This window comes from Pinus tabuliformis, chromosome 5_2 (genome assembly GCF_031772625.1).
Source record: "Pinus tabuliformis cultivar Carrire ecotype Pingquan chromosome 5_2, CPIR1, whole genome shotgun sequence".
Lineage (NCBI taxonomy): Eukaryota > Viridiplantae > Streptophyta > Pinopsida > Pinales > Pinaceae > Pinus > Pinus tabuliformis.
This window is the reverse complement of record NC_142306.1, coordinates 762949589-762974181: the sequence shown is the minus strand read 5'-3', so window position 1 is coordinate 762974181 and position 24593 is coordinate 762949589.

Below are 24593 nucleotides of genomic sequence, written 5' to 3'. Positions count from 1 at the left end.
AATAAGAGAGATAAAGTTTTATGTCCCTTGGCACACTTCTTGTACTAAACTCTAGTAGAGGTCTAATTCTATATTATTTATCCCTATAAACCTATAATTTGAAAATTTACCCCCTTATTCTAGGAAATTATGGTAGGTTGCAATACATGTCTAGATGCATGCTAATATGAAATGAATATGCAAAACAATATATGAATTATTGTAACAAAAAATCAAACAAACACATACAAAATTTATAATACTTATGTTTATGCTCACTAGTTGAAGACCTTTGATGTTCCAACTAGTGATAGATCAGTCTACTCATTTTCTCTCAATAGTGAGTCACCCTCGAACTGGGGCTTTAGATTCATGGGAATCAAATTTTGTGAATATCACTACATGTTCAGTACCATCAACTAACCAAGGTACTTAACCCAACAACCTCCAACCAATAGACTCACATCCTCCATCAACCCTTATATCATCCACTCAAAGTTGTTATAGAGTCATACGCCTCTAAGAGTTCCACTTATCTTACAAGTCTTTTAGGTACCTCCTTAGCCCTCACAATACTAAGGTACCAAACCCAACAAAGTCCAACTAGCAGGATCACATTCCCCATCAACATACACCCAAGTGGTGCATACCCTTCTCAACACCTGCATCACCTCAAGTTGTTCCACCACCTTCTAGGGAACCTTGCATGGACAAATGTGAATGTTCTAGAGTCTTGTAGATTCTAATAGTTCCACTACCCCCATGAGTCTTCTAGGTACTCTTACATGCTCTCATTACACAATTGTTTACATACTTCCATGACTAAATGAATCCACGCCTATTTGTAAGAATGAATGTGTTGTCACTCATTGCTTTTTTAGTCACCAATGACTTCAGAAGCCAAATAGTAGTGATTTTTGATGCCAACGTTTAAGCCACAAGAGCTTTTAGAACTAGATGTGACCCTTCCCAATGTGTAGTGCTGGGAAAGATATTTTCGGTAGTATATAGAAGTCTAAAAAAGGGTTCCTAGATCAAAAGTTAGGACATGTTGAAGAATCCCTTTAGAAAGCTCAGAAAACCCAAAAATGGCTAATTGTTGAAGGAAAATCGCAATCAGGACTTGGGACAGTTCATCACAATCGCATATCAGTATTAGTGGGGACAAGGAGGCAAAAAAAATCGGCGATTACAGAAACTGTGATCCGCCAATCGTCGATATCATATATCGATGTTGGTGGGTCCAAACACCACGTTTATCAGCTGATTGATGAGATTTAAGTCCTGAAGACTATGTGAGGGGGCTGATTGTGATACAGAGTAATATCGCCCGAGGCTAAGAAATTCATTAACAAAGAAAAGCATGGAATAACCAAGGTCTTGCCGACCTTTTTCTCTCTCCTCCATGAGGCCACATGGCGGCTTCTGATTGTTCCACAGAGCTAATGTGGTAGCTAACGTCAGTGATCAAGTGGCACATACAAATGATGATGTGATAGGAGGACACGTGTCACTCGTTTTTGTCATTTTTAGGGGTCCTATAGGGTTGTTTCCGAGTGCCACATAACACCACTCATAGTGTCACACATGGCAATGATGATATCAGAAATGATGTCAGCAGGTTATCGACGATCGATGATCGACAACATTGGTTCTCGAGTTAATCGACGATTGCAATGCAATGAGGAAGGGTCCCAAACGCGATATATTATAAACAACGACCTATAAAATTTTTGGGTCTGGGAAATTGGCTGATAAGGGACTTTTTGTGTTATAAAGAAAAAGGCCCACCACACATTTATTGAAGACCATAAGAACTTTAAGGAAAAGTCCCTGGTCTCTGTCTATGTTCCTATGGGGAAATTCATAAAAGGGGCTGAAACAAAGAGAGCCGAAGACTCAATTGAAAGTTCCTACTGATTCACCTATTTGAATGATTTAACAACCCACTTGTTCGCTTGTTTAAATGCTTAAAAGCTTGCAATATGTCGATAAGACTTCATAGAGACTTTGAAACATGGATGAGTCGTATATTGGGTGTTTTACGAGGATGATGGGTGCATATAAAGAAAAGCGGCCTACGACATGCCTCTATGAGTTGGTCCCGAAGGTGGATTTAGTAATAAATCAAGGGGGACAGAGCATCCAAACTAGGTATGGATGCGTTCAAGGAAGGATCAACCTGCAATATGCCTCAAAAGTCAGCGCCAAAAACATTTAAAGGAGAATAGACAGTGAACCATTTCAGCGGCAGAGAAGTGCATCATGACATGGACCTAGCTCAAATAGGGACCTCCACAAGAACAACAGAGGGACACATCCTCCTTCCTCTTTCAAATCTTTATTTCTGTCCATTAATTTCTGCATATTCTAAAAAGAGGAATGAAATACTTATTGTAATCATAGCTAACTGATCTGACAGCTAATACTTAGTCCAGGGGTATTTTCTACTATGTCATGAGTGTAGAACCCTCCTCGTCTTCTTATAACTAAGGAGATGCAAGACTATAATAAAGGGGTTGGGGGTTGGTTGTTGGTTAGTGGGTTAGTTAGTTAGGCAGGCTAGCTAGTTCTAGAACTTCTCACCCTTTGGGTCTAAGTTTTGAGTCTACCACTTAGTCCTACTTGATGTATTCATGGAGGGGACTGAACTAATGTTGAGATTAATGTATGGACTGGTTTTATGGACCCTTCGGATTAATGAAACTCCATTTCGATTCCAAACATGATGGATGGGCATAAATGTTTTTCTTGGTAATTTCATTCCACTTGGATATTTCTTTCCTTGAAATAGTGTTAATGGAGCTGTTGGTTTCTTGCTGGTTCATGGATTTATCTTAGCTGTTCAATAGTAAATAGTACCTGTGCATATCATAGATCTACCTCAGTTACTCATTAGGATGCATTACATGTAACCATTACAGATTTACTTGTGTTTGTGATTAGCTTATAGTATCTATGGTGGCTCAGATTTACTTTGGCTGTTAAGTAGAGAATTATAACCATATTAATATGTAGCCCGAAACCTTAATTAGTGATCAATTATTTTTTCCATTTCACCTTCCTTTCTCTTCCATATCTCTACTGGAATATAGTTGCTGAGGATTCTAATTATTACAACCCTCTGCACATAATTCCCTCCTTCTCCTCCTCCTCTCCACCACTACTCCAACTCCAGTTTAAAAGTTGTTTCATTGTTTTGAGTTGGCCGCCAAGTGAAGACATTTCTCTTTGAAATCTTTCCTAATATACCCCCTCATTTGAATCCCTACATTGGCTTGAGTCTTCCTTACTGAAGGCCTGCCAAATCAAGCCTTCCTTATACCTTTTTACATGAAAATTGGAGTGTTGCAAAACTCATCACATATAACATTACAAGCGCTCCTCTATTTAAGATGTCCTAGGCATTGGTCTACAATCAACCCAGAGGCTATCTCTAGGGAGCCTTCTTTGTCTCTTGCTGCACTTGTGCTGCAGGTGCAAGAAATAGTGACAACATAATGAATATGCCCTTCATAGTTACAACATGCTTCTTTTTATATGCATGCCCATTTTTTACCACTTGGAATTCACCAAGTCCAATTAATGGACCTTGAGTTATATGCATGTACTCTCTTTCTAATTATTAATGGAAGTAATAATGAAAATGGACATGCTTGATGAGTAAATATAATTCAACAACACTAATTGTGTATTGAATTAAAGAAGGTTGCAATATAACTTTTTTACAATATTTTTCTTTTATTGTGCAAGTGCAACATTAATTTATAATATAAGTTTAGGAATATAAATTTTGAAAACAATAATTTGGGATAAGGATTAAATTAACTAAGTTGATAGGCATGATCAATATTGGAATTGGGGTGTATGAATTTTGTTCTTTTATTGAATGGATGGAGGAGGTTTGATCTTAAAGGAATATTCTTAGTCGTATACACCATTTGATACATAACATGAAAAGTTTTTGAATTTATTTTTTAGTTTCAAACTCAATAGCAAAAAATTAAATTAAATTATTATTTATTTTTCTATATTTAATCATTTTGTTTCTACCTTAAATCATTTCAATCGATAACTAATGAATTGTTTCGAAGAGCAAGCTATCACAGTAATCATTTTAGAGAATGGACCATCAAATAATATGAGAATTTTGAAAGAAAAATCACGTGATATCCAAGATTCCATTTAATATTGAAGAAAGAGTCATCGATTGGGTTAAGGAAGCAAAGGTTTTGAAGTTTTTGTAGGATGATTTAGTATCTGTGACTGTGAAACCTCTGGTTGGATAAAAGGAATTAACCAATGTGAGCACTAGTCTCATTGCAGTGAAGAATGATGATAATAGTAATTAGAAATCCCTTAAAGACGAAATAGAACTAGAAATGTCAGTTTTACATTTTAGCCAAAAAAATGATTTGAAATATGAAGGAATGAGCTTAGGCTTCAAGTTCATTTGTAGGAGTCACTAAAACTAACCGGTAATAATTAATATAACCATTGATAAAACTACCATCTAGTGCTCAAAATATTATTAAATAAAATACTGTAAATTATCTAACTCATTAACCCCACATAAAATAATACTCATAAATAAAATTTGCAGAAATGAAGAAGTGCATAAAAGATATAATACAAAAGGAGTCTTAAGCACCTAGTGTCAGACCTAACCCAAGGAAGCTCAGATCCATGAACTAAAATAGTATAAGTACCAAAGATGTCTTTCATTAATTACAAAATTGCTTGTACATGAAAGTTGCAAAACTAAAAAATTCCTAAGATCTTGCTTCCTCTAACTCAACTACTCCTAGCTTCTTCTCTAACTCCTAATGGGCTACTCAAGCACTCTAATTATACAAGACAAGTGAGGGGAAGCCTCCTTGAAAGGTGTATTACTTTCCCTCCAAAACTCCTAAGAAACGAGTTCATGCTTCCTGAGTGACCTTGCAACTATAGGGAGGAGTAATTAGTGCTTCAAGCCATCTGAATTTAATCTTCTTGAAGTGGGGAACAGGTCCCATAAATATCTTTGACTAGATATCCTTGTGATTTGTGAAAAATATTCTCAATATCCCATATGATAAGCACATTATGCACATATAGCATGATAAATATTTATAACCTTCCTAAGAGCTTATTTAAGCTAATAAAATGTTATTAAGTGGAAACAAAAATGTCTAATAGAACCTTTATGTTCCTAGGGAAGGTTAGATAGGCCTTGTGTTTTCCCTAATTAGGATACCAATCACATATTACCTGAATCAATCAATATTGTTACATTTTTTTCATTTGATATATCCTTCTATCTTAAGGGTTTGTGGAGCACTCATGTCAACTAATGCATGGAAATGGATTGTTGGACTAATCTTTTCTAGCTCTAGACCTTGTAAAGTTTCCACTTATTGATCTTCTTCATCTTCATAGTCTATGTAGAATAATTTATTCTCACTGCATTTATTCCCTTTACTATACTTGCTATCATAGTCGAAACATATTCCCTTTCCTCTCCTTTCATCCATTTGATGAGTCAACCTTGTTGGTTTATGAAAGGGGTATGATTTTCTCTATAGCTATTAGTTACCAATTTTCTAGTGCCGATATTTTTACTTTCAACTTTCCATGCTATATTGAAAGCATGCTATAGAGAGTTAGGTTCAAAGAGACACGCCTCATGTAAGACCGTTTTCTTTAAAGTTCCCATAAATAGGTCTAACAATTTATCCTTTGAAATAGTCTTTACTCTGAGATTCAACTTTTGGAATTGTTGAATATGATCTGTAAATGGACCTTTTTTGTGAAATATTTATCAATTGACTAAAGAATGTGTTTCTCTTAATATCCACATATTATGCTATCAATTCCTTTATAAAAATGGACCAATATACAACATATTGTTTTTTTCTTTCACAAATCCACTGATACCATACATGTTGGTCTTGTTCTAAAATCATGGATACAATATTTATATTTTATAAGGATGCCACCTTGTGTAAATCAAAGTATTTCTCCATTTGAAATATCCATGTTGTAAGATCATTACCATCAAATTTCCTCAAATCAACCTTTGAAATGTAGTAGTTCCTTGGTGCTAATTCAAAGCCCTGATGATGTGAATCCTGGATTGAAAATCCATGATTATTGTTTTATAATTCAAAATATGGGCTCTCCAATTGTGATATCATACTCCCCATATGAGATTGATTCTCAACAACATGCTTCTCCTTATGTTCACGATTTCCTTGGATCTCCACATACCTTTTATGGAGCTTCTCCAAGAGAACATTTTGCATGGAAATCATGGATTTTCGTACATCTTCCTTATTTTCATTCATCTTATTTTTTGTTTTTCTTTTAATATTTTCTTGAGAACTTGAGAAATCCACCTTTTTGAACATACTACGATCCATTTCATTAACTTCCTTCTGTAATTGAAATAACCTAAATTCTAAGTGTTCACTTTCTTCATGAGTCTAGGATGGGCCTTCAATAGATTTTCTTGGTGTAGTAACTTTCCTTGGAGGCATGTTGGAAAATAATAATATCCCACCTCTTTATTACAATCCCAAAAAACGAGAGATATTTTAATGAATAGTTAGGTCACTGGCAAGTTACGTACCTTATTTTGGAGAATATCAAAACTGTTGAAGCTTTATTAATATATCTCTAATATTTGAGGCATACTAGATCTGAAAATTTATCTTTTAATACTCTAATATGTATTTTTTAAAATTCCACAAGTGTGGACTAAGTCTAATGTGCCTACTAAAAATTACAGTTACTTTCCCAAAACATTGTTGATTTCTTTTGCCTCTTCCCACAAACAAACTTGTATAGCATGTCATGTGTCCATTTCTTGAAATACAATTCTGAAACTTGTACTTGAGGTACTTATTGATGTCTCCTGAAATTCCTGAAGATTTCACGGTCTGAAAATTTCTAAACAAGAAGATATAGCAAAACTACTAAGCTGACATGTTTAAAATGTATTTCATGATTGTTCACAATTCCTAACTTTCATAGAATATAAATCCAAAAGAATAACAAACCAAATTCTAAAAATGGAAAAATATATTCTATATGATCTCTCCTTAATATGGTCTAAGTTTTACTTTATGAAGCTCTATAGAAAAAAAGTTATAGCACAAATGCCAAACCAACTTATTTGAGACTGATTTTTGGAGCATATAGAGACGCTAATGTCCTTGGATCGTATCACCAAAAATATAGCAAAAAAAATGTGTAACTTCATATAGATATTCACCACAATTTCATCTCAACATGGTCCAAGTTTCACAGTCGGAAACATCATGGATAAAATGTTATAATGAAAATTTGAACTAACATGGTTGATGCATAATGTAGAAGAATTTAGAAACCCTAAGTTTCTTGGACCATATCTATGAAAATATAAAGAATTATGGTCTCAAACTTAAACCAAATATTTCTTGAGATGTATTCCAAATATTCTCCATTTTTCACCATCTAGAACCTTGGAGAAAAAATGTTAAAGAAAAATTTCCATGATGACTTGTTTGAAGCAACAAAACCCTAGGATTAGGAGCTTTGATACCAACTTCTTTGATCCTTATACGATAAAAATATATAGAGGCAAATAATTACAATCCACTTCTAGGGGGAACCTCCTCTTATAATAAATACAATGAACATGAAAAAATTTGATGATCTAAAGACTGGGTCTCCTTAGTGTATATATAGGAGACAAATGGTACAATTATAAGAAAATTGTACTATGAAGGGTTCTAGCCATAACAATATACAATAGAAATGAAATCACTCAATATTTAAAGGCTTAATAACAGGGTTTTGGGTTAACACAAGGATTATATCGGGCTTAACAATACATATATACAGGTACTTGGCTTCACAAGGAAAAAACAAAGAATTGTGTGTATTTTAAATTAGTTGGTGACCATCTTATTTATTTGGTCTTGTATGTAGATGATATGTTGTTGATTGGAAATTATAGGAAAATCATCTAGGAAGTAAAAACTTAGTTTTCCTCTATATTTGACATGAAGGACCTTGGTGCTATACAATTTATCTTGGGAATGGAAATGAAAAGATATCGGGCAAAGGGAAAACTTTAGTTAAATTAGAGAAAGCATGTCAAGACAACCCTATAGAGATTTAATATTGATGTCGTAGGCTAGGGTGCGTGCCATAATAAAACACACACAAAACACTAAAAAAATATTCAAAAAAACAGACTTCACAATTGAGGAATATTTCATTAATAAATAAAATATTTATAGGAAAATTTTTGGCCTAGTCATTGGCCTCTCATTCCTCACTCTCCCACCTTACATGCCTCTTGGGCTCATCTAGATTTATACAAGTGGATCAGAACCCAAAGTAGGTTCTAGATCCTAAACAAACTCCCACAATATATCTAATGATCCATAAAAACTCTCACCTAATCCCTTATCTCTAGATGAGATCTAACTAACCTGCAAATCTAACTCTTCCAAAATACTCTCGAACTTTCTCCTAATTACAATAATTCTAATTTTCTCATAAAACAATAGGAAAAATACATTAAACAATTAAATCCTAACTTATGAGTCCAAATCTGTTCGAAAAAATGTTACCCTAGGTTAGATGCTCCTGCATCAGACTCCCCGGGTAGAATAAAATCATGGTCTCCTGTATCTTCATAAGTTTATAAAGTTCCTCTTAGATCTCAAATGTCAGTCTATCATTGATCATCCATTCTTTGTTGTTTTACATCTGTTGTTGTTACTTTTAATTTGTCGGGTTTCCAAATTTTATGCTGCAATTCTCCTCCTTCTTTGCTAATATATACCTGAGCAGCAATGTTGTCATCTTTCTGCCACATCTTGAAATATCTTGGCTTATGCACTTTTTCCATCATTTTTATTAATTATTCAATCTCACCATCCAATTTAGTTTATGATTGAATTTCACTGCTACTAGTTTGGAAAATAAATTCATTATCTTTAACATTAAATTGCAAATTACATTTTATCTTGAATTCCACATTTTTACTTCTTGAACATTTCTCTTCTTTATCCACAACTTGCTTAGATTAAGGTTCCATTAACATATTCTCTAGCAATTGTAATTCTTCTTCACAGTTCATAAGCATTTTACAATCACTTTCAGAAATCATTTCAATAGACTGGTCTTCATCCCTGAATGAAATAGAATTAGTGTCCTATCCATCATTTGCAACACATCCTGCATCCACATACCAATTGTCATATTTAAAAACATAAGGCTTTATAGTCTCAACAGATGATTCTGTCCTCAAGTCTTTATGTTGATATTCTAAATAGTTTATGACACCATCTGTGGGAATCAAACCCATGTTCATATCAATGTTGAAAATAACAACGAGAAATGCTAAAAATAAAATTGCTAAAGATATCATTTCAGGATATTCCAATTTTAATTTGTTTTTGAATTAAAATTGAGAATTAAAATTCCAATTTATTCTAACCAGTTGTTTGAAAAATAATTAATTGATTCATCTTGAGTTAATTAGTTGGAGAAATTCAAACATGAAGTCTTTGTGAAGTCATGCAACAATTATCCCTTTGGTTGAGGAAGTTATCCCTTAATTAAGGAGATAAGGATGAATTGTATTTGAGTTGTAATTAGTTAGCTCAGTTAACTGAGTTAAGTCCAGTTAGATTAGTTCCAAACAGTTTGTGGAATTGATTGTGAGTTCAGTCAGTTAATGCATGCATGTATGAAACTAGTGTACTCCAGATAACTAAATATTCTCTTGTAAATAACTCATGCATGTTAGTTTAGACAAAGACCTAGCTAAGATTAAAGGCAGGGACAGTGTACTATCAGTTGCAAGATTTTTCCTACAAGAAAATCTCTTGCATTCAGAAGGAATTCATTCCTTGAGATTTGCGTAGTTTTACAGTGTGTTGGAGCAATGTGTGAGAGCAGTGTCACACAAGGTTACAGCAGGAACACCTAGGGAAAACAACGCAAGGAAATAGGAGGCTTGGAGGACAGAGGGAAAGGCATATGATTTGTCTAGTCTATTTAGGATCAGTGAGAGGGATTGTAATGAGAGCTGGATAATTGTGAGAGCTAAAGCTTTATGTAATCCTGCGATATTTCCACTTGTACGATAATACAAATAGCGGGGTTTCTAGCTGAGACTTTCCCCAGAGTATTCTTTTGTGTTTCATGTGTGATTGATTCTTCTTCTCTATTATATGTGTTCTGTTTGATCTTGCTCAAATCGATTAAGCTTCTGCAAGTTTGATTGTAGAAGTAGATTAAGTATTTTGCTTTAGTACATTGCATAATCAAATTAATCTATAGTGAGAATTTCTACAATCAACAAATTTCATTTTAGCATCATCATTGTCATCACCAAGCATCGGTCCTTATTCTGGTTCAAAAATGCATACATTCATCTTGGTTATTTGGAGTTTTTCTACTTCTCTTAACAAAACTTTCAACTTGTTCTTTTGTCTTCTTGCAATCAATTGCTAAATAGGCCATCTATTTTTCTTCTTCATTATTCATCCATGTTTCTAATTTTGTAGCAGTTCCATCAACACATTAAGTCGTGCTTTCAACTCAACAATATCTTTCTCAAATTCTTCATCACTTATACAACTGCAATGGCATTACTGTGGCTTTTCCCTTGATTTTTCAAATGATTATCCATAGTAATCTTCATCTCCTTTTTCCCTTGCATAAGCTCCTTTGTACTCTACTTTCTTTGCTGCAAACAACTATAATATTCTTTGTCCTTATAATACATTGACCAAACTTTTGGTGTCAGGCTCTACCGATCATGCACCCAATCACAACCAACTTTTGACTTTGGATGACTTCTATTGACTTTGAATCTGATTCTTACAAAGAATTTCAATTTCAAACTAACCTTGACTTTGACACCAATCGTGACTTGGACTTTAATACATTTAACATTGTGACTCCCTTAAAATTGCAAATCTATTTAATACATTTCACATTGTTACTCCCTTAACATTGCAAATCTCTCATAATTGATTTAACTCTTTATACCAAAATCTTATGACTCGTGTGATTAAAAAAATAATCCACTATATCTCTCTCATGCTCCATTCTCTTATTCTAATATTATAGAGCACTATTTCTCTCTCCTTAATTCTTCCACTCACATTTAACCATTAAGTTTTTGTGTTTCATAAGGTGCACGTCTTCATTCATTACTAATATATTGACTTCAATTTAACTCTTCAACTTTACTGAGTCCTCATGTGATTTTATCACCATATGACTCTATATAACAAACAAAATTGATTATATCATATATAACACAATAAATCTTTTTCATGTTCAATTCAAGCCCTTATTCCACTCACTCTCCTCTAATTCTATGGCAGGATAATTTTTCTTCTCTGACTATTAATGCCACTAACATCTCTTCCATGCCCACACCAGTTTCTTTTAATCTCTCGGTAACCAGAAATAAATGTAACTTCAACTACAAAAAACAATTTTCAATCCAAACATATTATTAGACTTTTACTTTAAAGTCTTACCTCCTCTACTTCAGCCTAAAAATAAAATAGGCCACTAAAACATTATTGTGCTACAAGAATTCACACATCTCTGGATTCTTTGTACTAATTGCAAATCCATAAATTGAATTTGCACTCCCATTTGCTAACACTTTGCCTTGATTCCTGAAAGTTCTACCGTGCTCAGGAAAGGAGTCTCCAATGATTTGGCACACTACATTCACGACTTGTCAAGGTATGACAACGTTCCAGGAAACATTTTCCGTTCTCATCACTTATTTTCTTAACGTTTCAACACTCCATCACTGTTAAATCTCTTAATGGAGGCCTACATTCTAGACTTGCATTACGAAAATGTACACAGATGCATTCAATGTTTGATTTCTCCCGTAGATCAATTTGGTTTGGAACAAATCGTATTCACCAGGAAATTGAGCGTGATGTAGTTCAACTCTTTTTTTGGAAAATTACCAGTGTTGGGTGTTCATTTGCATCAACGATCCATCCTCTGCGCATCAATTAAGAATCATTTGTCTAGGTTCTATTTCTATCAGTTCCAGAAATTGATCGACACTCCTACAACTTGCTATTCACACACAAGTCCTCAACGCATATGTTAAGCCCAACACTTCATAAATATTTAAAATTTAATTATCATTGATGAAACCTCCAACACTTCAGTAAAAGATACAGGCTTTCAAAAACTGCATTCTTTGCAATTGAATAAACAAAATAAACAAAATAATAGATACAAATAGGAAGAGGGCTCAAACCATAATTTTAGCATCGCAACATCCACAATCTCACCATGATTCGAGTGGTCAAGAATAAGGCCCAATAAGAAGCCGACCTTCACCTCTCATATGATCTGGTAATCGTGCAACACCTTTCTATCCAACATGTGTAAGTTTCACAATTTTCTCAAACCCTCAATGCATAAATATGCCACTTCTCTTATGTCTTCTTCAACTGCTCTCACAATGTATTCTAATACGACATCATTCTTAAAGAACACAATAGCCCCACGTTCTCAGACAAGTATTTATTCACACACAATCTATCTACCATCCACACGTTCTCAGACAAGTATTTATTCACACACAATCTATCTACCATCCAACTCATTGCACCATCAAAATTATAATTCTTTTCCTTTGTATGAGTAGGCTTTTAGATTTCGCATGGAAATTGTACAAAGTGCAGAACCAACGCAAACTTAACCAAATTATTTTACAATTTAGTATTCTAAGCCTTCACACACGATCAAAATCAAGGTGCTATTAAATTCACACTTGAAGAAATACTCACGCTGCAAAGATCCATTCATTGCAAAGTTCCATTCATTACTACTGAAAAATTATTCTCGACTCTCCTTGATGAGTTAATCCTTCATGGAGGCTCTTTCCTCTGCGCATTCCAGAAATATGATTTCTTCGAACAACACCTCAGAACTCCACCCAATTTGTCTTTATATGCATGCTCCATTCACAAGGCTTCAACACCGGTTCACAACCTTTGGCTTTACTTCACACTCATTGCACAACTCCACTTTAATGCAGATATGTAGGTGAGGGTCAGTTCCAAGTTGTCTCTTCACGGGTTCCACATATGTTGCATAGGCTACAATTTCACGTTGCCACAGTTTCACACTACCAAGAACTAGTGACAAGATTGTAGCTAACACAATTAGATAGCAATACGACAGTGTAGACTCCAGGTTCTTTCACGCTCACGGTTCGAATCTTAAAATTTGGCATAAACAATATTTAATTTATACATCACATATCTATTTATAAACACCTTATGCACAAGTTTCCATACATAGGGAAACACTCAATCATCTCTGATACCAAAATGATGTCCCAGGCTAGGAGGCGTGGCATAATAAAACAAACACAAAACACTAAAAAAATATACACAGAAATAGACTTCACAATTGATGAATAATTCATTAATAAATAAAATATTTACAAGAGAATTCTTGGCCTACTCATTGGAATCTCATTCTTCACTCTCCTTCCTTACATGCCTCATGGGCTAAGCTAGATTTATACAAGTGGCTTAGAACCCAAAGTAGGTTCTAGATCTTAAACAAACTCCAACAATATCTCTCATGATCCATAAAAAATCTAACCTAATCCCTTATCTCTAGATGAGATCTAACTAACCCTCAAATCTCTCAACTCTTTCAAAATATTGTTGAAGTTTCTCCTAATTACAATAATTCTCATTCTCTCATAAAACTATAAGAAAAATACATTAAATAATTAAATCCTAACTCATGAATCCAACTCTGTTGGTAAACATGTTACCCTAGGTTACATGCTCCTACTTCAAATATGTAGAAAGGTAAATTGATGAAGGAACTTATTCTTGTAGGTGTAATTTTTTCTACAATTCCTTGTCCCAAGACAAAAGAAGAGGAAGAGGACACGTCGCATGTTCCATGTGCTAGTGCAAACAGAGGTTTGATGTATGAAATGATTTGTACTAGATTGGACATTGCACATAATGGGAGTATTCAATCAGTAGGATACATTGAATAAAAATTAAGAGATCTTTTAGGCATTTGCATGGCATTACTGGATATGGATCCTGCTATAAATAAAATCTAGGATTGGATAGAGTATTGAAAATTAATGGCTTTGTTTATGCATATTGGGTTGGAGATCTAGAATGTGGAAGATATACAAGTTGGTATGTCTTCAACCAATTTGGAGAAGAAATAAATTAATGAGCAAGGGATAATCTGTAGTGACAGTTTCAACTATAGAATTTGAATACATGGAAGCTACTCATGCAAGAAAGGAATCATTGTGGTTACAAAAGTTGTGTTTAGGCATGGGGTTGGTATAGCAAGAAATAAGGATAGATTATGACAACCAAAATCTAATTTTCTTGGGAAAGATCCCTACTTATCATTCAAAGACAAAGCATATCGATGTCGAGTATTACTTTGTGAGAGATATAATTGAATATGAGAAGGTGTTACTGGAGCTGGAAATTTTGAAGAATGTCGCATATGGATTAACAAAATATGTGAGCACTAAAAGGTTCTCTTATTATAGAGAAAAAATGGCTATCATTGCCTTGAATTATTGATTATGTATTCCTATGTCCCACCTATATACAAATAAAACAAAAATTGGGAGAATGTTGGGTATGTGCTATATTCGTTTCACAACATATATGCACGATGAACAAAGGGGGGTCCCAATTAAAAAAAAAACTTGTTATCTTTTGTGTTTGTTTTTGGTGGTTTTTGACACCTATCTTTTCTAAAAGTGATTTTGTGGTGCATGGTTTTTCAATTTCAATTATGGAACTATGATTTGATCGATGGTTCATATGTTTTGGGATGTATATTGTATTGTTTTTTTCCCAAGGAAACATCGTAATGTTATCCAGAAAGAAAAAAATTACATGTTGTAGATGCTAATGAGCATATTTAGTAATAGTAGGTCCTAATAACTAGCTCTAAGGGGCCTAATTTACATGTTTATAGTTTTTCTTAATTTATTAGTACAAATGTATATTTCAATTTACTAGCTGTATATATAAGATAGATAACAGTACTCCCTGCGAGGAGTTTTTTTACCTCTTTAAAAAACACAGTAGACACGTTTCTCCCTGCATGGAGAATCAAAGATATTTTTTGATACATTCTATTTTTGATAGGCGAACAACCTATCCATATAGCATATGCAACTGCATATACAATATGTAATTTTCTTATATCAATGAAAATTATGATTTTTCTCAGAATCCATAAAAGACTAATCTATTCTTTCCTACCTTTCTTCTTTTTCACTTTTTGCCAACCACCAATGTTGGGAGTGGAAGTTACAATAGAAATTTGATTCTCATTGGTATTAGTTAGATATTATTTGTCAGAATCATATCCCTCTCATCCATGAACTTGTTTTCTACCACATACTTCTTTTCCTGATGTGTGCTACTCATACTACTGTGAAGGGTTTTTGGGCCTCTAAGTTAATGTGGGGCTGTCCTCTATCTTGTCATTTTGTGGTTTGATTTGTACAATATGTACATTGTTGTTTGCATTGTTTTCTATTGTCTCATTTTCTTCTGTTGTTTCTGCTCAAGGCTCAGTGCATTTCTAACCTTTTGGTTTTTGAGATTGTTTTTTATTTCTTTTGGGGTTTTTTTAGCTTGTGGGCATGCACTGTGAAGGTGGTCTATTTGTTGACAACCAAGACAATAGAATATCATATTTTCATATTCTAGTGGTTGAGTCCATTGTATATTTTCATGGTCCAATATAATCTTGTCAGGTAACACTTGACTAAGATCTACTTCATTGCATATTATGGCAAAGGTAAATATTCCTCTTGAAACTTTCTCCGCATCAATCTTGAGAAATTTTCCCAACAAATCCCCTATTCCTTCTAATACTTTGTGATGCCAGAAATGTAGTGTAAGATTGTGTATATTGACCCATACATGCATTTTAGAAACCACCATAGTAGTGGCATCAAAACCTAGGAACCAGAGGGTCATGAAAATTCCTACATTGCCCCAAAACCATGGTCCCTCATTGAGGGTAATATTCCTTATCCTTGACTGTGTTGAATTCGACAATAAAAAACCCCTTGGAACATAGATGAATATCACAATTCGTTGTCCATGCAAAAAAAATCCAATGGTGTAAATCATCTGATTTAGGCCAAAAACCATTAAATCTACATATGACAGATTTATTATGGAAGTCTACATAAAGCTCATTTACCTCAAGCACAGAGACTGTCAAGCCTGGTATCTTGGATTTTTTCTCCATGATGTAGGGTCCAAGTAGTTCTGGAGGTGTGTTGGTTTGGTTTGGGCTTCATCCTCCCCTTTGACCACATATTTAAAAGAGCTTGTGCCCTTTGAGATGGTTTTGGAGCATCCACCCCGTAGTTGCAAATTGAGGATGATGGTTGAATCTAAGGCAATTCCATAGTGTTGTAGTGCATGATTATCCTACGTAATTTGTCCTGCATACATCAAACTTTTCGTACTTACTAATATGCCTAAATGCATTTGGATTTCATACATTAATTCTTGTATCCTCCTTCCCTTCCAGGTCTTCTTGTAAAGAGTCCTACCTTGGAGAGTTCTAATAAAACATTGTATCAGATCTGGAGCTTTGGTGAGTGGATTTGTCCTTGACAAAGGTAGATTTGTTGTAAGGTGTGTTGGATCTGATAGATCTAGGCAATATCGATACCTGTTCATTGCTTAAATCATCTGATCTGGGCCAGCATAAACTTTCTTCTTGGGATCACGAAAATAATCTATTTCCTTTGTGTTTTCTGCCCGGAGGGTAAACAGTTTGGATTTCTCATCATTCGATCTAGAGAGACCATCATCAAAACTAGTCACAGTTCTTTCTGTTATTACTTTGTGCATCCACTTGTTTCTAGCTTGGTAGGGGCATGGAGATAGTTTCCTATCACCAAGTCTAGATTGGCTCTCTTCAAAAACAATCACATAGACTTGTGGGATTCAGATCAGATTTATAAAACTCACAGGTAACCCATTGGAAACTAAGATAGTGGGGCAAGTTTCTCCTCAATGAATCCCTTTCCTTCTGTGTCCAATCTGTTCCAAATGATAAATCCAATGAAGGATGTGTTTATGGGGTTCACTCTGGAGTAGGAGCCAAAAAGAAAGCATATCACCATATCTGGTCAGAGTAAGGGCATATCTGCTTTCTATGAGAGCGGATCTGTTAAAACATTATCTGATCTGTATAGTAGCATGTGTTTCGGAGGGGAGAGGATTTTCCCATATCCAAATAGATATTGTATAGGAGAAATGATCTCGTACACCAGTTCATGAGTAAAGATCTCCAGTAATAGTCCAACCGAGTGCACAATGCAAATGGCAGATTTGCTAGGTAATCCATTAGATCCCAAGCTTTGTGCATCGATGTTGCTTAGTAGGCCAGACAGGGAAATCCCGTGGAAGACACCTCCAAAAACCCTCTTTTCCGCCATCGAGATCGCTTCAGAGCCTAAATTCCTTCTTATTTCCTTAGGGAGGCTATTTTTATTTGATTCATGTATATTGTATTGTTATATCGTAAAGAAAATATAATAAACAAACTTATTGGTTTTCTTGCATTTGGGTTTTTGGGATAAAATCTTTATGTAAATTTATACATGTGCCATTGTATCTTTTCTATTTTTTATTAACAATCTATTTTCAATGATTAATTGTAAAACGCTAAAACCTACACTTGTCCCAACATTCTTAAATTTTTGTGTGTTTTTCTTGATCACAAAGATTACTATCAAAAGTTTGTCCAAAACCATGGTAACTTTTTTTCTCTGTGACTTATAAAAAGTAATGGCTTCATTTGGAATGAGGTGTTTGAAAATGATTTTTAGTATTTAAAATATGTTATGTTTATTGCACTACTCCTCACATTGCATAAATTCCAGAAGAAATGTGTTTCGTAATGTGTTTTCTTAGGTAAATGAATTAGGGCTATGTAAATGTATGAGGGATTCCTATTCACTTTCTATAGTAAGAAATAATGTGATAGAAACTTGGGAAAATTCACCCTATGAGAAGGAAACATACATTATTCTTCAACCAGTCATATATGGCACAATTACTTGATGAAGTGTCATTTCTAGATTAAAACATATCAACATAGCTCAAAATATTACCTATAATGGAGGTTATTCTATCAAAGTATCGTAAGTGGGTAATATAAATGGAGGTTATTCACCCTATGAGAAGGAAACATACATTATTCTTCAACCAGTCATATATGGCACAATTACTTGATGAAGTGTCATTTCTAGATTAAAACATATCAACATAGCTCAAAATATTACCTATAATGGAGGTTATTCTATCAAAGTATCATAAGTGGGTAATATAAATGCTATGTCATGGATATGAGGCTATGTACAAGAAAGGAAAGAAAAATGGTGTGGTTAATGCCATCCATAGGAATTGTGATGAGGAAGGGTGCATATTATTTTTATATTTCCTAATGCATTATTAGCTATAGGAAGTATGTTAAAAGTGGACATGTGATGCCAAGATTATGCACATGATACACCACCTACAAGCTAGTGGATATGTCCACCTAGGTTATAATTGTTAGGTTGATGAGTTCTATTATAAAGTCCAAATATTTTTGGTTCAAGATTCTCCATTGAAATAAAAAGTGAAATTTGAATTGCAAACCTCTCCCACAATGGGTCATTCTAATTTTTAGAAAACACGTGAGAACATTAAGGATTTATTATTCTAGGAATACATAAACAAGGATAACCACAATTTTTGTGGATAAACATGATTATTGTGAATGGCACAAAGAATCTTTACAACTCTTACTAATTTCTACAACTATGTGACTTGATGCTTCTTTGGATTTCATTGCAGGTTCAACAAAATTGGGAAACAAATAAGTGATAACGGTAGTCATTTACCACCTTTCCAAATATGTTCATATTTATTCATTACAACACCCATTCAAGGCTACTTTAGAATAGGTCTTTGTGGACAATATTTTCTAATTGTACGACAACCTAAATCCATTGTATTGAGCTCTTAATCCCAACTTCACTAGCAATTTTTAGTAATATTTGTTTTAGCATCATCGTATTGTACCCAATTAAATCTAACAATTTGATATCACCAGCAAACCAACAGCTAGACAAAAATTGTTAGCAAGGGTTTGGAAACTTATTTTCATTTTTCTATTTCAGAGGACAAGTCTAACGAGTCCAATGGTTACCGTGGTTGAATGTTGGTGTCATACTACATATCATGGTGCTACCAAAATAAACCCTTTATAGGTGTTTTATGGAAAAACACCCCCACTGATCATGTCATTCTTGTTAGACCTCTCTAAGGTGCAAGAAGTGGAAAACAGCTAATACTGCATGATGACATTGTTTGTACCCTCGAAAATAATTTTGTGTTGACTTTAATTTCCATGAAGTGATAGATTGATCAACATCACCCCAAACATGATCTTCATGAATATGATTAGGGTTTGTTACATTTAAAAACTATCAAGGCCTCAACAATCCCCTAGTTAACCAACTTGCACGAGCCTCTTTCAAATTTTGAAATACATCTTTTTTAAAATTATGCTTCATTTTAGTAGACCCAATTCTTTTGAGTTTAATTGCTTACTAACTAGAATGATTCTCATTGAATATATTTTTATTTACTCGCTTATTGCAACTATAAAATTTATGGTAAATACATTATCAAGTTGGTTTGCATTATAATTTTGTTGTTATAGTGTCTCTTTCATTTCGTATATCTTATACGTAGTTCTTGTATTTATTAGATTACTATAAATCTAACCTTTATGGAATTGTATACATTTAAGCTCTATGGAATTGTTATAGAAATTCATCTAATCTTATTGAAATATTCATGCATCATTTGTTGGCTCAAATTTATGTCTTAGAACAAATTATCACTTTCACTAAGCATTGGGTATTAGGTGCTCTAGATCTCAATTGGTTGCTTTGGTTGATGAAAATATCTTCACTGCTTATAGAACATGTTAATTTCATCCAATGTCCTAAAAATTTATACAATAAAGATGTAAGATGATGAGTAATGAAACTCAAGTGAGAAAATCAACATGAGGTATTTGGATTTTTAATTTAATAAAAATGTCTTTCAGTACAATTTTAGATATTACCAAAATTAGTATTTAAGGTCTTAGAGGAGGCTTCTACACTGACCTCAATAAAACTTTTAGAATCCAATTTTAAATATTGTTCTTAGAATCCAATATTGTCCTTAATTAGGTGTATTACTAATTGTTGCAAATCAAGTTATTGTATATATGTTTACAACTCAACAAAAATTTATTTAAATTTGCTGCAGTATAGAATACCGAACATACATTTGTGTGATATTGATGATTGCGCCGTAGGTTATCATTGTTCCTTCTACTTTCTGCATTATAATACTTTGTTTTCCGTAAGCTATAATTGTAACTTCGGCTAGATTAATCATGTTAACCTTCCGTGTTTTGACTATCAAGATTAATTCTCACCTAGTGCATTGGTCTAAGGTTCAAATCACAGTGCAAGAATGGTTTCAGTGGATCTCTAGATGTTATCAGGCGTTGTGTGTGAAGCTTTTTCCAAATCCAATAAATAATCTCTGAAAAGGGACGCACACAATGGAGTCCATTTGCTGGACATTTTTGTACACTTTTGAGTAGAGCAGTGCTCTGTTAATTAGACGTGGTGGGCTAAGTATTTTTCATTAACAAGTTAGATTATTTTTTATAAATTTATTTGAAAATAATATTTTTATGACCTTACGTGTGGTCTATATTAGAATTGGGGTTGGACAATTTTTATTTTTATTAAATGAATGGTTAAGATTTGTTTTAGTTGAAATATTTTATGGGCAATATCAAAAGTTTATTAATTGGTTTTTAATTTTTTAGATTGGCTATCATCTTGATTTTGTTAATTTTGAAATTTAGAGGTGAAACAAGTTTGTATTAACTCTTTAATTTATCAAAAATGATTTGTAAAATGATTTTTAATTATAAATATTTTTGTAAAATAAAACATTACATTCAAAATTGTTTTTACATTTAGATTTTTCTTCAAATTCTTTCAAAATGTTTCCAGTATTTTTAGAGCTTTTTTATTTAATTTTTTTTGTTGAGCAAAGAAGTTCATTCCATTCTACAGTCCAGTATGATGTGTAAGAATGTCTATCCATTATCAAAGTTGAAATTTTACTAATCCAAAATAAAAAACAATTATAAAAAAAGCATTTCAATAATATTTGCTAATAAAAAATTTGCATAGTAAAGAAATTAAATCTCTTTACTCAAATTAAATCTAGATTTCAAATAAATCTATACTAATTTTTAAATTTTTACCAAACTTATCGCATCCCACGTCTATAAAATTCTTTAATAATCAAGAAAATGATCTATAGTTCGTGTTACATAATTTCAATTATGTTCATCCTGTGAAAAACAAAAGAGGGTTCATTTTGTGAAGAACACGCACAACAAAAAGAGGCCGAGGAGCGCTGCCATTTCAATAGGGAGCGCTGCTATTTAATAAACACATTAACTGCTGGGTAAAATTTATCTAAACCCTCGTTTGCATGCTTTAAATTGGAATTAAATTGATATCATCATCAATAATAAGTTAAGTTTTTCCAAGGAAAAAAACGGTAACCTTTTATTAAAGAATTAATGAAAAGTTACACCAGCTTATGCAATAGAGCATGCAGAGAGATGCCATATGGCCCGCAGCGTTAGGACAACTAACGTGCACAAAGAAATAAGAAGAGAAAAGAGAAGGAAAGAAAAGGGGAAAAAACCTGATTTCGACTCATGCTTCAGGTTTTTCTCCCCTTTTTCTTTTCAACCTTGCGCCACTCTCCCACAGTGGCCTCGGTTGAAGCAATGACTAACTGTGTTGTTACCTTCGGATGTCCTGTTTCTTTATCTGAATCTGAGCTGTCTGAGTGATGTTGCCGTTTGATGCCTCCCATGCTTTGATCCACGCTTGTCATCTCTGCCTGATTTTGCTGGGTCTCTGCCTGATTTGAGAGTGGCTGTGAATCCTTGTTGACTACTATATTTTCCTTCTGGTTCTCTATTTCAACTTCCTCTATGGTGGTATCATCCTCCTCTGTTTCTGTTTCTTCGTCTTCTGATACTGGGGGAGCTTTCTTTCCCGTGGTTCTCTTCTTCATGACAGAATCTATGTTCTGCCATACTTTATGCTTCCTTTGTTGTGGCTTGCTCTTGTTAAGGCTTTTGCATGCATTGAACAGATGGCCTGTTTGTTGACATCCCCCGCATCTGAAAGCTGTATTCTCATAGTCCAAAGGTTGTTTCCACTGAGTATTGTTGAAATACAGAATGATGCTTTCCGGTAGACCTTGGCTGAGATCTACCTCAACACATATTCTAGCAAAAGTAAAGATTCCTTTTAAATGTCTCTCAGTATCGATCTTTAACATCTTCCCAAGGGTGTTTCCTATAACTGATAAGGTCTTGAAGTGCCAAAAATGTATCGGTAGGTTATGCAACCTTACCCATACCGGCATCCTTGATACCACCATGGTATTTGGATCAAACTCCGGGAACCAAGGGGTAACAAATAATCCCGCACTGCTCCAGAACCATGGTCCTACAGTGAGTGCTTTTTCCCTTTCTTCTTCAACGCGAAAGATTACGATGAAGAAACCCTTCGGGCATAGATGGATCTGGCAGTTTGTTGTCCAAACCGTATGGATCCATTGGTACAAAGCATCTGTTTTAGGCCAGAAGCCGTTAAATCTACAAATAACTGCCTTTTTTTGTAGATCTGAGAAAATGCCCTGTACCTCTGGGATATCCAGAGGTATGGAGGGGCTCTCTGGAACTTCATCCACGATATACTGCCCAGGAGGTGTATTAACAGCTGAGTGTTCTTTCCCCTTTTGAGGTTCTTTCCCTTTTGCTGCGTCGCGGTAGGATCCTGTAGGTTTTGATGTAGATCCTCCCCTTGAGGAGCTTGGTTGTCCCTGAGGCAGAGCCCCTCCTCTCAATCTGAGATTTAAAATAATGATTGATCCTGGCCCAATCTCATAACTTTCCAGAGATCTACAATCCTGAAGGGACCGCCTTCCACTGACCAGATGCTGGGCCTGAACTGGATACCCCATTTCTGCCCAAATTTGTTGTTTTAGTTGCACGGGGGTATCTCCTGCATAAACCCATACAAATCGAGATTTCCCCTGAGGGGGTTTAATCAGGATCTGAAAACAATTATTAGTTACCTGCTTTGATTGATGGCGAAAATCCAGATCTGGCTCCGTTTTGGTTCGTTTTTCCTTTTGCTTGCCTAGATCTGCATAAGCTCTGCCCGATCTTGGATTGATGTCTAGCTGCTCTGACTGAAAGCCAACTTCCGACACCGGCCTCGTTTTTACACGTTTGTCCTTTTGCATGACTGGTTCTGCGAAAGCTTTGCACGATCTATTGTGTATGCCTTCGATCTTCTTCCTGGGCTCTGGCTGTGCATAAATATAGGCTAGATCTTGTAGATCCAAGTCCATTCTACAGAGTTTTGGCCCCTGCGCAACAGGGGGGAGCGGATCTGCTTCATGCATTCCCCCCCTGCCGTTTCTCCATTCAATCTGGGTTTTGCTGGCCCTTGCCTCTAATCGCCTTACGGCGCCAAGACAGCCTTGATCTAAAACTCGTTTTTTGACCTCTATCCTCCGCCAGGCACAACCCTCCTCATGTTCCCGCGCCAGAAAGGGGTCTTCCGTTGCTGCCGTCTCCTCATGGTCTCGTTGGATACTTGAGTATTGTTCCCAAGACAGGATGACATGAAAACTTTTAACGGAATACTCCACCGATGCGACGGCATACAGATCTGGGTGTATTCGATGCGTTTGGCTGCAGGAGAACAGCGATTCTTCTGCATGCTCTTGCTCTAAGGAGATCCTTACAACCACGATCACCGTCTTCCCAACGCATGGATCACCCTCGGCCCTGGAGGCGGGCTTAGGAACCTCCGCGGCAACGGCCAAAAACCTGCAAACCCTAACAAGCGCCATCAATCTGGTAATATATAATAATAAGTTAAGTTAACAGGGAAGGTTTGTCAAATTCCTAACATAAATATTTTTAGGTTTTCGTTATTTTAGGATTATAATAATATTAAATTTATTATTATATTATAATAAGTTTTTGTTATTTTATGATTATAATAATATTAAGTTTTATGATGATGATGGTGGTGGTTAATGCCCGGAGACCAAATGTAATAATTGATGTTTAACATTCATTGCCTTGGCCACATTTGCACTTTAACTAAGTGGGAAAATGCAGTTTCAATTTTAATCCGAGTAAGGAAACGTAATTTCAATTATTTAATAACAACTATATATTTTTAAATCATAGAAGGCTATTATATTATGACATTGAACCACTATATATTTTTCAATCACAGAAAATTATGACATTCAACCGCTATATATTTTTTAAAATTTATTCACACCATCTAAAGTTCACTGGAAAAAGTTGAAATTTTATGATTTATGTTAAACGTTAACATTCGATAATTT